Below are 15059 nucleotides of genomic sequence, written 5' to 3'. Positions count from 1 at the left end.
GCCTGTCGCTAATTGTTCGTCATCACAGGTACTGTTTGCTATACGGCCACGACGCGCAACTGATTTCCAAAATTCATCTTTCTTCTGTGAGGATTGAACTTACGACCGCTGGTTTATTAGACCAGTGCTCTACCACTGAGCTAAAGAGGCGCGGCCTAGCGGTACTCTTGGGTACTTCGTCCTTACGGTCGTCTGCATCATCAGACTTTAGCTGACAACACTTCATATTACCGGCTAATATTTGCAGCTATGGCGACAAATTACTGCTTGACTACACATCTGACACGTAACCGATGTGCTCTCCAAACAACAACACTTGTATTTCAGAACATGTCTTTCACACATGTCTACAAAATCACCTTCACCTTCAAATACAGCTTCCTTGCGACTGACAGAGACGTAGGCAAAGTTTAAAGTTGCTATTTCCATTAAATCTCGTTAATCAGAAAAACGGTAATTTACACCTGCAGCGGAACAAAATTCCGTTCCGCCCAGCGTCTGGCTCGAACCCACGACCCTGGGATTAAGAGTCTGACGCTCTACCGACTGAGCTAGCCGGCTACCTCGGTGAATACCTGCCGGGTAGCACGTCACACAGTACTCGTTTGTGTTGGGTGGTCCCATACAGAATCTCTCCATGATGCCTAATGTTTTCCTAACGTCACACTCGTCACGTACTTCACTTTTATGTCATAATCATTTCTGAGAGGTAAAGAAATTGCATGACAACATGCAGAGCTAGTGGCGTCAAAATTAACGCACATACTTCATGTGACTCAAAAGCCGAACGAGTTACTTTCCGACGTTGTTTTAGATGTGCAAGTGATAGTCAAAACTCGCTGTGTCGGCACTCTGCCGACCATTTCGCTAGTTAACACCGGTCTTGTTGTGTGTGTTTCAAGCTCAAGAGCATCTCCAAGCAAAAAATGGTCAACAGCAACATTCAGACGGTTTCGTACTGCTCAATTGCTACATTAAAACGTTATGTTTCTTTTTCAGAACTGGAAAAACACAAGCGTGACAGCATTCGAACCTGTAATCTTCAGATCCGAAGTGCGACGCCTTATCCATTAGGCCACACGGTCACTGACGACCAACATTTACATGTATACGACTCATCTCGAAACGCTCACACCCCTGAGGATTTGTGTTTTCGTTCTACACAGCCGCTGCCCCTTGCTCTTTCCCACCCATTCGTTACATTCAACCTCTGACGAACCCGACCAAATATAGACTGTGAAACAAGACCACACACTTTGTGCATTCGGAATCGAAGGCAGGGCGTCCCTCGCCGCATTTGCTACGATTGCCATTTGCTACTTCTGCAGAAGCGGCGGCGACGACGACGACGACGACGACGACGACGACGACGAATATCGCGAGAGGCTCTGAGATATGTGAGAAATACATCTATAAAATGTAATTCAGACTGCCTCGTCCCACCTTATGCTGTACCGCTTTGGCAAATGCTTTATCTGCGCCATTCGCCTTAATCGCATCTGAGAGTGATTCTTAAAAAAACGCCTGTCGCTAATTGTTCGTCATCACAGATACTGTTTGCTATACGGCCACGACGCGCAACTGATTTCCAAAATTCATCTTTCTCCTGTGAGGATTGAACTTACGACCGCTGGTTTATTAGACCAGTGCTCTACCACTGAGCTAAAGAGGCGCGGCCTAGCGGTACTCTTGGGTACTTCGTCCTTACGGTCGTCTGCATCATCAGACTTTAGCTGACAACACTTCATATTACCGGCTAATATTTGCAGCTATGGCGACAAATTACTGCTTGACTACACATCTGACACGTAACCGATGTGCTCTCCAAACAACAACACTTGCATTTCAGAACATGTCTTTCACACATGTCTACAAAATCACCTTCACCTTCAAATACAGCTTCCTTGCGACTGACAGAGACGTAGGCAAAGTTTAAAGTTGCTATTTCCATTAAATCTCGTTAATCAGAAAAACGGTAATTTACACCTGCAGCGGAACAAAATTCCGTTCCGCCCAGCGTCTGGCTCGAACCCACGACCCTGGGATTAAGAGTCTGACGCTCTACCGACTGAGCTAGCCGGCTACCTCGGTGAATACCTGCCGCGTAGCACGTCACACAGTACTCGTTTGTGTTGGGTGGTCCCATACAGAATCTCTCCATGATGCCTAATGTTTTCCTAACGTCACACTCGTCACGTACTTCACTTTTATGTCATAATCATTTCTGAGAGGTAAAGAAATTGCATGACAACATGCAGAGCTAGTGGCGTCAAAATTAACGCACATACTTTATGTGACTCAAAAGCCGAACGAGTTACTTTCCGACGTTGTTTTAGATGTGCAAGTGATAGTCAAAACTCGCTGTGTCGGCACTCTGCCGACCATTTCGCTAGTTAACACCGGTCTTGTTGTGTGTGTTTCAAGCTCAAGAGCATCTCCAAGCAAAAAATGGTCAACAGCAACATTCAGACGGTTTCGTACTGCTCAATTGCTACATTAAAACGTTATGTTTCTTTTTCAGAACTGGAAAAACACAAGCGTGACAGCATTCGAACCTGTAATCTTCAGATCCGAAGTGCGACGCCTTATCCATTAGGCCACACGGTCACTGACGACCAACATTTACATGTATACGACTCATCTCGAAACGCTCACACCCCTGAGGATTTGTGTTTTCGTTCTACACAGCCGCTGCCCCTTGCTCTTTCCCACCCATTCGTTACATTCAACCTCTGACGAACCCGACCAAATATAGACTGTGAAACAAGACCACACACTTTGTGCATTCGGAATCGAAGGCAGGGCGTCCCTCGCCGCATTTGCTACGATTGCCATTTGCTACTTCTGCAGAAGCGGCGACGACGACGACGACGACGACGACGACGACGACGACGACGACGAATATCGCGAGAGGCTCTGAGATATGTGAGAAATACATCTATAAAATGTAATTCAGACTGCCTCGTCCCACCTTATGCTGTACCGCTTTGGCAAATGCTTTATCTGCGCCATTCGCCTTAATCGCATCTGAGAGTGATTCTTAAAAAAACGCCTGTCGCTAATTGTTCGTCATCACAGATACTGTTTGCTATACGGCCACGACGCGCAACTGATTTCCAAAATTCATCTTTCTCCTGTGAGGATTGAACTTACGACCGCTGGTTTATTAGACCAGTGCTCTACCACTGAGCTAAAGAGGCGCGGCCCAGCGGTACTCTTGGGTACTTCGTCCTTACGGTCGTCTGCATCATCAGACTTTAGCTGACAACACTTCATATTACCGGCTAATATTTGCAGCTATGGCGACAAATTACTGCTTGACTACACATCTGACACGTAACCGATGTGCTCTCCAAACAACAACACTTGCATTTCAGAACATGTCTTTCACACATGTCTACCAAATCACCTTCACCTTCAAATACAGCTTCCTTGCGACTGACAGAGACGTAGGCAAAGTTTAAAGTTGCTATTTCCATTAAATCTCGTTAATCAGAAAAACGGTAATTTACACCTGCAGCGGAACAAAATTCCGTTCCGCCCAGCGTCTGGCTCGAACCCACGACCCTGGGATTAAGAGTCTAACGCTCTACCGACTGAGCTAGCCGGCTACCTCGGTGAATACCTGCCGGGTAGCACGTCACACAGTACTCGTTTGTGTTGGGTGGTCCCATACAGAATCTCTCCATGATGCCTAATGTTTTCCTAACGTCACACTCGTCACGTACTTCACTTTTATGTCATAATCATTTCTGAGAGGTAAAGAAATTGCATGACAACATGCAGAGCTAGTGGCGTCAAAATTAACGCACATACTTTATGTGACTCAAAAGCCGAACGAGTTACTTTCCGACGTTGTTTTAGATGTGCAAGTGATAGTCAAAACTCGCTGTGTCGGCACTCTGCCGACCATTTCGCTAGTTAACACCGGTCTTGTTGTGTGTGTTTCAAGCTCAAGAGCATCTCCAAGCAAAAAATGGTCAACAGCAACATTCAGACGGTTTCGTACTGCTCAATTGCTACATTAAAACGTTATGTTTCTTTTTCAGAACTGGAAAAACACAAGCGTGACAGCATTCGAACCTGTAATCTTCAGATCCGAAGTGCGACGCCTTATCCATTAGGCCACACGGTCACTGACGACCAACATTTACATGTATACGACTCATCTCGAAACGCTCACACCCCTGAGGATTTGTGTTTTCGTTCTACACAGCCGCTGCCCCTTGCTCTTTCCCACCCATTCGTTACATTCAACCTCTGACGAACCCGACCAAATATAGACTGTGAAACAAGACCACACACTTTGTGCATTCGGAATCGAAGGCAGGGCGTCCCTCGCCGCATTTCCTACGATTGCCATTTGCTACTTCTGCAGAAGCGGCGGCGGCGGCGACGACGACGACGACGACGACGACGACGAATATCGCGAGAGGCTCTGAGATATGTGAGAAATACATCTATAAAATGTAATTCAGACTGCCTCGTCCCACCTTATGCTGTACCGCTTTGGCAAATGCTTTATCTGCGCCATTCGCCTTAATCGCATATGAGAGTGATTCTTAAAAAAACGCCTGTCGCTAATTGTTCGTCATCACAGGTACTGTTTGCTATACGGCCACGACGCGCAACTGATTTCCAAAATTCATCTTTCTCCTGTGAGGATTGAACTTACGACCGCTGGTTTATTAGACCAGTGCTCTACCACTGAGCTAAAGAGGCGCGGCCTAGCGGTACTCTTGGGTACTTCGTCCTTACGGTCGTCTGCATCATCAGACTTTAGCTGACAACACTTCATATTACCGGCTAATATTTGCAGCTATGGCGACAAATTACTGCTTGACTACACATCTGACACGTAACCGATGTGCTCTCCAAACAACAACACTTGCATTTCAGAACATGTCTTTCACACATGTCTACAAAATCACCTTCACCTTCAAATACAGCTTCCTTGCGACTGACAGAGACGTAGGCAAAGTTTAAAGTTGCTATTTCCATTAAATCTCGTTAATCAGAAAAACGGTAATTTACACCTGCAGCGGAACAAAATTCCGTTCCGCCCAGCGTCTGGCTCGAACCCACGACCCTGGGATTAAGAGTCTGACGCTCTACCGACTGAGCTAGCCGGCTACCTCGGTGAATACCTGCCGCGTAGCACGTCACACAGTACTCGTTTGTGTTGGGTGGTCCCATACAGAATCTCTCCATGATGCCTAATGTTTTCCTAACGTCACACTCGTCACGTACTTCACTTTTATGTCATAATCATTTCTGAGAGGTAAAGAAATTGCATGACAACATGCAGAGCTAGTGGCGTCAAAATTAACGCACATACTTTATGTGACTCAAAAGCCGAACGAGTTACTTTCCGACGTTGTTTTAGATGTGCAAGTGATAGTCAAAACTCGCTGTGTCGGCACTCTGCCGACCATTTCGCTAGTTAACACCGGTCTTGTTGTGTGTGTTTCAAGCTCAAGAGCATCTCCAAGCAAAAAATGGTCAACAGCAACATTCAGACGGTTTCGTACTGCTCAATTGCTACATTAAAACGTTATGTTTCTTTTTCAGAACTGGAAAAACACAAGCGTGACAGCATTCGAACCTGTAATCTTCAGATCCGAAGTGCGACGCCTTATCCATTAGGCCACACGGTCACTGACGACCAACATTTACATGTATACGACTCATCTCGAAACGCTCACACCCCTGAGGATTTGTGTTTTCGTTCTACACAGCCGCTGCCCCTTGCTCTTTCCCACCCATTCGTTACATTCAACCTCTGACGAACCCGACCAAATATAGACTGTGAAACAAGACCACACACTTTGTGCATTCGGAATCGAAGGCAGGGCGTCCCTCGCCGCATTTGCTACGATTGCCATTTGCTACTTCTGCAGAAGCGGCGGCGGCGGCGACGACGACGACGACGACGACGACGAATATCGCGAGAGGCTCTGAGATATGTGAGAAATACATCTATAAAATGTAATTCAGACTGCCTCGTCCCACCTTATGCTGTACCGCTTTGGCAAATGCTTTATCTGCGCCATTCGCCTTAATCGCATATGAGAGTGATTCTTAAAAAAACGCCTGTCGCTAATTGTTCGTCATCACAGGTACTGTTTGCTATACGGCCACGACGCGCAACTGATTTCCAAAATTCATCTTTCTCCTGTGAGGATTGAACTTACGACCGCTGGTTTATTAGACCAGTGCTCTACCACTGAGCTAAAGAGGCGCGGCCTAGCGGTACTCTTGGGTACTTCGTCCTTACGGTCGTCTGCATCATCAGACTTTAGCTGACAACACTTCATATTACCGGCTAATATTTGCAGCTATGGCGACAAATTACTGCTTGACTACACATCTGACACGTAACCGATGTGCTCTCCAAACAACAACACTTGCATTTCAGAACATGTCTTTCACACATGTCTACAAAATCACCTTCACCTTCAAATACAGCTTCCTTGCGACTGACAGAGACGTAGGCAAAGTTTAAAGTTGCTATTTCCATTAAATCTCGTTAATCAGAAAAACGGTAATTTACACCTGCAGCGGAACAAAATTCCGTTCCGCCCAGCGTCTGGCTCGAACCCACGACCCTGGGATTAAGAGTCTGACGCTCTACCGACTGAGCTAGCCGGCTACCTCGGTGAATACCTGCCGGGTAGCACGTCACACAGTACTCGTTTGTGTTGGGTGGTCCCATACAGAATCTCTCCATGATGCCTAATGTTTTCCTAACGTCACACTCGTCACGTACTTCACTTTTATGTCATAATCATTTCTGAGAGGTAAAGAAATTGCATGACAACATGCAGAGCTAGTGGCGTCAAAATTAACGCACATACTTTATGTGACTCAAAAGCCGAACGAGTTACTTTCCGATGTTGTTTTAGATGTGCAAGTGATAGTCAAAACTCGCTGTGTCGGCACTCTGCCGACCATTTCGCTAGTTAACACCGGTCTTGTTGTGTGTGTTTCAAGCTCAAGAGCATCTCCAAGCAAAAAATGGTCAACAGCAACATTCAGACGGTTTCGTACTGCTCAATTGCTACATTAAAACGTTATGTTTCTTTTTCAGAACTGGAAAAACACAAGCGTGACAGCATTCGAACCTGTAATCTTCAGATCCGTAGTGCGACGCCTTATCCATTAGGCCACACGGTCACTGACGACCAACATTTACATGTATACGACTCATCTCGAAACGCTCACACCCCTGAGGATTTGTGTTTTCGTTCTACACAGCCGCTGCCCCTTGCTCTTTCCCACCCATTCGTTACATTCAACCTCTGACGAACCCGACCAAATATAGACTGTGAAACAAGACCACACACTTTGTGCATTCGGAATCGAAGGCAGGGCGTCCCTCGCCGCATTTGCTACGATTGCCATTTGCTACTTCTGCAGAAGCGGCGGCGACGACGACGACGACGACGACGACGACGACGACGAATATCGCGAGAGGCTCTGAGATATGTCAGAAATACATCTATAAAATGTAATTCAGACTGCCTCGTCCCACCTTATGCTGTACCGCTTTGGCAAATGCTTTATCTGCGCCATTCGCCTTAATCGCATCTGAGAGTGATTCTTAAAAAAACGCCTGTCGCTAATTGTTCGTCATCACAGATACTGTTTGCTATACGGCCACGACGCGCAGCTGATTTCCAAAATTCATCTTTCTCCTGTGAGGATTGAACTTACGACCGCTGGTTTATTAGACCAGTGCTCTACCACTGAGCTAAAGAGGCGCGGCCTAGCGGTACTCTTGGGTACTTCGTCCTTACGGTCGTCTGCATCATCAGACTTTAGCTGACAACACTTCATATTACCGGCTAATATTTGCAGCTATGGCGACAAATTACTGCTTGACTACACATCTGACACGTAACCGATGTGCTCTCCAAACAACAACACTTGCATTTCAGAACATGTCTTTCACACATGTCTACAAAATCACCTTCACCTTCAAATACAGCTTCCTTGCGACTGACAGAGACGTAGGCAAAGTTTAAAGTTGCTATTTCCATTAAATCTCGTTAATCAGAAAAACGGTAATTTACACCTGCAGCGGAACAAAATTCCGTTCCGCCCAGCGTCTGGCTCGAACCCACGACCCTGGGATTAAGAGTCTGACGCTCTACCGACTGAGCTAGCCGGCTACCTCGGTGAATACCTGCCGGGTAGCACGTCACACAGTACTCGTTTGTGTTGGGTGGTCCCATACAGAATCTCTCCATGATGCCTAATGTTTTCCTAACGTCACACTCGTCACGTACTTCACTTTTATGTCATAATCATTTCTGAGAGGTAAAGAAATTGCATGACAACATGCAGAGCTAGTGGCGTCAAAATTAACGCACATACTTTATGTGACTCAAAAGCCGAACGAGTTACTTTCCGACGTTGTTTTAGATGTGCAAGTGATAGTCAAAACTCGCTGTGTCGGCACTCTGCCGACCATTTCGCTAGTTAACACCGGTCTTGTTGTGTGTGTTTCAAGCTCAAGAGCATCTCCAAGCAAAAAATGGTCAACAGCAACATTCAGACGGTTTCGTACTGCTCAATTGCTACATTAAAACGTTATGTTTCTTTTTCAGAACTGGAAAAACACAAGCGTGACAGCATTCGAACCTGTAATCTTCAGATCCGAAGTGCGACGCCTTATCCATTAGGCCACACGGTCACTGACGACCAACATTTACATGTATACGACTCATCTCGAAACGCTCACACCCTGAGGATTTGTGTTTTCGTTCTACACAGCCGCTGCCCCTTGCTCTTTCCCACCCATTCGTTACATTCAACCTCTGACGAACCCGACCAAATATAGACTGTGAAACAAGACCACACACTTTGTGCATTCGGAATCGAAGGCAGGGCGTCCCTCGCCGCATTTGCTACGATTGCCATTTGCTACTTCTGCAGAAGCGGCGGCGGCGGCGACGACGACGACGACGACGACGACGAATATCGCGAGAGGCTCTGAGATATGTGAGAAATACATCTATAAAATGTAATTCAGACTGCCTCGTCCCACCTTATGCTGTACCGCTTTGGCAAATGCTTTATCTGCGCCATTCGCCTTAATCGCATATGAGAGTGATTCTTAAAAAAACGCCTGTCGCTAATTGTTTCGTCATCACAGGTACTGTTTGCTATACGGCCACGACGCGCAACTGATTTCCAAAATTCATCTTTCTCCTGTGAGGATTGAACTTACGACCGCTGGTTTATTAGACCAGTGCTCTACCACTGAGCTAAAGAGGCGCGGCCTAGCGGTACTCTTAGATACTTCGTCCTTACGGTCGTCTGCATCATCAGACTTTAGCTGACAACACTTCATATTACCGGCTAATATTTGCAGCTATGGCGACAAATTACTGCTTGACTACACATCTGACACGTAACCGATGTGCTCTCCAAACAACAACACTTGCATTTCAGAACATGTCTTTCACACATGTCTACAAAATCACCTTCACCTTCAAATACAGCTTCCTTGCGACTGACAGAGACGTAGGCAAAGTTTAAAGTTGCTATTTCCATTAAATCTCGTTAATCAGAAAAACGGTAATTTACACCTGCAGCGGAACAAAATTCCGTTCCGCCCAGCGTCTGGCTCGAACCCACGACCCTGGGATTAAGAGTCTGACGCTCTACCGACTGAGCTAGCCGGCTACCTCGGTGAATACCTGCCGGGTAGCACGTCACACAGTACTCGTTTGTGTTGAGTGGTCCCATACAGAATCTCTCCATGATGCCTAATGTTTTCCTAACGTCACACTCGTCACGTACTTCACTTTTATGTCATAATCATTTCTGAGAGGTAAAGAAATTGCATGACAACATGCAGAGCTAGTGGCGTCAAAATTAACGCACATACTTTATGTGACTCAAAAGCCGAACGAGTTACTTTCCGACGTTGTTTTAGATGTGCAAGTGATAGTCAAAACTCGCTGTGTCGGCACTCTGCCGACCATTTCGCTAGTTAACACCGGTCTTGTTGTGTGTGTTTCAAGCTCAAGAGTATCTCCAAGCAAAAAATGGTCAACAGCAACATTCAGACGGTTTCGTACTGCTCAATTGCTACATTAAAACGTTATGTTTCTTTTTCAGAACTGGAAAAACACAAGCGTGACAGCATTCGAACCTGTAATCTTCAGATCCGAAGTGCGACGCCTTATCCACTAGGCCACACGGTCACTGACGACCAACATTTACATGTATACGACTCATCTCGAAACGCTCACACCCCTGAGGATTTGTGTTTTCGTTCTACACAGCCGCTGCCCCTTGCTCTTTCCCACCCATTCGTTACATTCAACCTCTGACGAACCCGACCAAATATAGACTGTGAAACAAGACCACACACTTTGTGCATTCGGAATCGAAGGCAGGGCGTCCCTCGCCGCATTTGCTACGATTGCCATTTGCTACTTCTGCAGGAATCTGTCTCGCGTGTGTAACGACGACGACGACGACGACGACGAATATCGCGAGAGGCTCTGAGATATGTGAGAAATACATCTATAAAGTGTAATTCAGACTGCCTCGTCCCACCTTATGCTGTACCGCTTTGGCAAATGCTTTATCTGCGCCATTCGCCTTAATCGCATCTGAGAGTGATTCTTAAAAAAACGCCTGTCGCTAATTGTTCGTCATCACAGGTACTGTTTGCTATACGGCCACGACGCGCAACTGATTTCCAAAATTCATCTTTCTCCTGTGAGGATTGAACTTACGACCGCTGGTTTATTAGACCAGTGCTCTACCACTGAGCTAAAGAGGCGCGGCCTAGCGGTACTCTTGGGTACTTCGTCCTTACGGTCGTCTGCATCATCAGACTTTAGCTGACAACACTTCATATTACCGGCTAATATTTGCAGCTATGGCGACAAATTACTGCTTGACTACACATCTGACACGTAACCGATGTGCTCTCCAAACAACAACACTTGCATTTCAGAACATGTCTTTCACTCATGTCTACAAAATCACCTTCACCTTCAAATACAGCTTCCTTGCGACTGACAGAGACGTAGGCAAAGTTTAAAGTTGCTATTTCCATTAAATCTCGTTAATCAGAAAAACGGTAATTTACACCTGCAGCGGAACAAAATTCCGTTCCGCCCAGCGTCTGGCTCGAACCCACGACCCTGGGATTAAGAGTCTGACGCTCTACCTACTGAGCTAGCCAGCTACCTCGGTGAATACCTGCCGGGTAGCACGTCACACAGTACTCGTTTGTGTTGGGTGGTCCCATACAGAATCTCTCCATGATGCCTAATGTTTTCCTAACGTCACACTCGTCACGTACTTCACTTTTATGTCATAATCATTTCTGAGAGGTAAAGAAATTGCATGACAACATGCAGAGCTAGTGGCGTCAAAATTAACGCACATACTTTATGTGACTCAAAAGCCGAACGAGTTACTTTCCGACGTTGTTTTAGATGTGCAAGTGATAGTCAAAACTCGCTGTGTCGGCACTCTGCCGACCATTTCGCTAGTTAACACCGGTCTTGTTGTGTGTGTTTCAAGCTCAAGAGCATCTCCAAGCAAAAAATGGTCAACAGCAACATTCAGACGGTTTCGTACTGCTCAATTGCTACATTAAAACGTTATGTTTCTTTTTCAGAACTGGAAAAACACAAGCGTGACAGCATTCGAACCTGTAATCTTCAGATCCGAAGTGCGACGCCTTATCCATTAGGCCACACGGTCACTGACGACCAACATTTACATGTATACGACTCATCTCGAAACGCTCACACCCCTGAGGATTTGTGTTTTCGTTCTACACAGCCGCTGCCCCTTGCTCTTTCCCACCCATTCGTTACATTCAACCTCTGACGAGACCGACCAAATATAGACTGTGAAACAAGACCACACACTTTGTGCATTCGGAATCGAAGGCAGGGCGTCCCTCGCCGCATTTGCTACGATTGCCATTTGCTACTTCTGCAGAAGCGGCGGCGGCGGCGACGACGACGACGACGACGACGACGACGACGACGACGAATATCGCGAGAGGCTCTGAGATATGTGAGAAATACATCTATAAAATGTAATTCAGACTGCCTCGTCCCACCTTATGCTGTACCGCTTTGGCAAATGCTTTATCTGCGCCATTCGCCTTAATCGCATCTGAGAGTGATTCTTAAAAAAACGCCTGTCGCTAATTGTTCGTCATCACAGATACTGTTTGCTATACGGCCACGACGCGCAACTGATTTCCAAAATTCATCTTTCTCCTGTGAGGATTGAACTTACGACCGCTGGTTTATTAGACCAGTGCTCTACCACTGAGCTAAAGAGGCGCGGCCTAGCGGTACTCTTGGGTACTTCGTCCTTACGGTCGTCTGCATCATCAGACTTTAGCTGACAACACTTCATATTACCGGCTAATATTTGCAGCTATGGCGACAAATTACTGCTTGACTACACATCTGACACGTAACCGATGTGCTCTCCAAACAACAACACTTGCATTTCAGAACATGTCTTTCACACATGTCTACCAAATCACCTTCACCTTCAAATACAGCTTCCTTGCGACTGACAGAGACGTAGGCAAAGTTTAAAGTTGCTATTTCCATTAAATCTCGTTAATCAGAAAAACGGTAATTTACACCTGCAGCGGAACAAAATTCCGTTCCGCCCAGCGTCTGGCTCGAACCCACGACCCTGGGATTAAGAGTCTGACGCTCTACCGACTGAGCTAGCCGGCTACCTCGGTGAATACCTGCCGGGTAGCACGTCACACAGTACTCGTTTGTGTTGGGTGGTCCCATACAGAATCTCTCCATGATGCCTAATGTTTTCCTAACGTCACACTCGTCACGTACTTCACTTTTATGTCATAATCATTTCTGAGAGGTAAAGAAATTGCATGACAACATGCAGAGCTAGTGGCGTCAAAATTAACGCACATACTTTATGTGACTCAAAAGCCGAACGAGTTACTTTCCGACGTTGTTTTAGATGTGCAAGTGATAGTCAAAACTCGCTGTGTCGGCACTCTGCCGACCATTTCGCTAGTTAACACCGGTCTTGTTGTGTGTGTTTCAAGCTCAAGAGCATCTCCAAGCAAAAAATGGTCAACAGCAACATTCAGACGGTTTCGTACTGCTCAATTGCTACATTAAAACGTTATGTTTCTTTTTCAGAACTGGAAAAACACAAGCGTGACAGCATTCGAACCTGTAATCTTCAGATCCGAAGTCCGACGCCTTATCCATTAGGCCACACAGTCACTGACGACCAACATTTACATGTATACGACTCATCTCGAAACGCTCACACCCCTGAGGATTTGTGTTTTCGTTCTACACAGCCGCTGCCCCTTGCTCTTTCCCACCCATTCGTTACATTCAACCTCTGACGAACCCGACCAAATATAGACTGTGAAACAAGACCACACACTTTGTGCATTCGGAATCGAAGGCAGGGCGTCCCTCGCCGCATTTGCTACGATTGCCATTTGCTACTTCTGCAGAAGCGGCGGCGGCGGCGACGACGACGACGACGACGACGACGACGACGACGAATATCGCGAGAGGCTCTGAGATATGTGAGAAATACATCTATAAAATGTAATTCAGACTGCCTCGTCCCACCTTATGCTGTACCGCTTTGGCATATGCTTTATCTGCGCCATTCGCCTTAATCGCATCTGAGAGTGATTCTTAAAAAAACGCCTGTCGCTAATTGTTCGTCATCACAGGTACTGTTTGCTATACGGCCACGACGCGCAACTGATTTCCAAAATTCATCTTTCTCCTGTGAGGATTGAACTTACGACCGCTGGTTTATTAGACCAGTGCTCTACCACTGAGCTAAAGAGGCGCGGCCTAGCGGTACTCTTGGGTACTTCGTCCTTACGGTCGTCTGCATCATCAGACTTTAGCTGACAACACTTCATATTACCGGCTAATATTTGCAGCTATGGCGACAAATTACTGCTTGACTACACATCTGACACGTAACCGATGTGCTCTCCAAACAACAACACTTGCATTTCAGAACATGTCTTTCACACATGTCTACCAAATCACCTTCACCTTCAAATACAGCTTCCTTGCGACTGACAGAGACGTAGGCAAAGTTTAAAGTTGCTATTTCCATTAAATCTCGTTAATCAGAAAAACGGTAATTTACACCTGCAGCGGAACAAAATTCCGTTCCGCCCAGCGTCTGGCTCGAACCCACGACCCTGGGATTAAGAGTCTGACGCTCTACCGACTGAGCTAGCCGGCTACCTCGGTGAATACCTGCCGGGTAGCACGTCACACAGTACTCGTTTGTGTTGGGTGGTCCCATACAGAATCTCTCCATGATGCCTAATGTTTTCCTAACGTCACACTCGTCACGTACTTCACTTTTATGTCATAATCATTTCTGAGAGGTAAAGAAATTGCATGACAACATGCAGAGCTAGTGGCGTCAAAATTAACGCACATACTTTATGTGACTCAAAAGCCGAACGAGTTACTTTCCGACGTTGTTTTAGATGTGCAAGTGATAGTCAAAACTCGCTGTGTCGGCACTCTGCCGACCATTTCGCTAGTTAACACCGGTCTTGTTGTGTGTGTTTCAAGCTCAAGAGCATCTCCAAGCAAAAAATGGTCAACAGCAACATTCAGACGGTTTCGTACTGCTCAATTGCTACATTAAAACGTTATGTTTCTTTTTCAGAACTGGAAAAACACAAGCGTGACAGCATTCGAACCTGTAATCTTCAGATCCGAAGTCCGACGCCTTATCCATTAGGCCACACAGTCACTGACGACCAACATTTACATGTATACGACTCATCTCGAAACGCTCACACCCCTGAGGATTTGTGTTTTCGTTCTACACAGCCGCTGCCCCTTGCTCTTTCCCACCCATTCGTTACATTCAACCTCTGACGAACCCGACCAAATATAGACTGTGAAACAAGACCACACACTTTGTGCATTCGGAATCGAAGGCAGGGCGTCCCTCGCCGCATTTGCTACGATTGCCATTTGCTACTTCTGCAGAAGCGGCGGCGGCGGCGA

At 46.3% G+C, this 15059-nt stretch overlaps 9 non-coding genes across 9 annotated transcripts; all 9 read right to left on the bottom strand.

The window, feature by feature from the left end:
- Nucleotides 1–1600: 1600 nt before the first annotated feature.
- Trnai-aau (transfer RNA isoleucine (anticodon AAU)) lies at nucleotides 1601–1672 on the bottom strand. The gene has a single exon. It is a non-coding gene; the product is annotated as a tRNA-Ile (tRNA).
- A 1456-nt stretch (nucleotides 1673–3128) lies between these two features.
- Nucleotides 3129–3200, bottom strand: Trnai-aau (transfer RNA isoleucine (anticodon AAU)). Its single transcript has one exon. It is a non-coding gene; the product is annotated as a tRNA-Ile (tRNA).
- A 1450-nt stretch (nucleotides 3201–4650) lies between these two features.
- Nucleotides 4651–4722, bottom strand: Trnai-aau (transfer RNA isoleucine (anticodon AAU)). The gene has a single exon. It is a non-coding gene; the product is annotated as a tRNA-Ile (tRNA).
- A 1447-nt stretch (nucleotides 4723–6169) lies between these two features.
- Nucleotides 6170–6241, bottom strand: Trnai-aau (transfer RNA isoleucine (anticodon AAU)). The gene has a single exon. It is a non-coding gene; the product is annotated as a tRNA-Ile (tRNA).
- A 1450-nt stretch (nucleotides 6242–7691) lies between these two features.
- On the bottom strand, nucleotides 7692–7763 carry Trnai-aau (transfer RNA isoleucine (anticodon AAU)). The gene has a single exon. It is a non-coding gene; the product is annotated as a tRNA-Ile (tRNA).
- Nucleotides 7764–9210: 1447 nt separating this feature from the next.
- On the bottom strand, nucleotides 9211–9282 carry Trnai-aau (transfer RNA isoleucine (anticodon AAU)). The gene has a single exon. It is a non-coding gene; the product is annotated as a tRNA-Ile (tRNA).
- Nucleotides 9283–10732: 1450 nt separating this feature from the next.
- Trnai-aau (transfer RNA isoleucine (anticodon AAU)) lies at nucleotides 10733–10804 on the bottom strand. Its single transcript has one exon. It is a non-coding gene; the product is annotated as a tRNA-Ile (tRNA).
- Nucleotides 10805–12263: 1459 nt separating this feature from the next.
- Nucleotides 12264–12335, bottom strand: Trnai-aau (transfer RNA isoleucine (anticodon AAU)). The gene has a single exon. It is a non-coding gene; the product is annotated as a tRNA-Ile (tRNA).
- A 1456-nt stretch (nucleotides 12336–13791) lies between these two features.
- Nucleotides 13792–13863, bottom strand: Trnai-aau (transfer RNA isoleucine (anticodon AAU)). Its single transcript has one exon. It is a non-coding gene; the product is annotated as a tRNA-Ile (tRNA).
- Nucleotides 13864–15059: the final 1196 nt, after the last annotated feature.

The sequence above is a fragment of the Schistocerca gregaria genome, unplaced genomic scaffold (assembly GCF_023897955.1).
Source record: "Schistocerca gregaria isolate iqSchGreg1 unplaced genomic scaffold, iqSchGreg1.2 ptg000169l, whole genome shotgun sequence".
In the NCBI taxonomy this organism is placed as follows: Eukaryota; Metazoa; Arthropoda; class Insecta; order Orthoptera; family Acrididae; genus Schistocerca; species Schistocerca gregaria.
The sequence above is the reverse complement of the archived record's forward strand: the minus strand, read 5'-3'. Positions and strand labels throughout refer to the sequence as shown.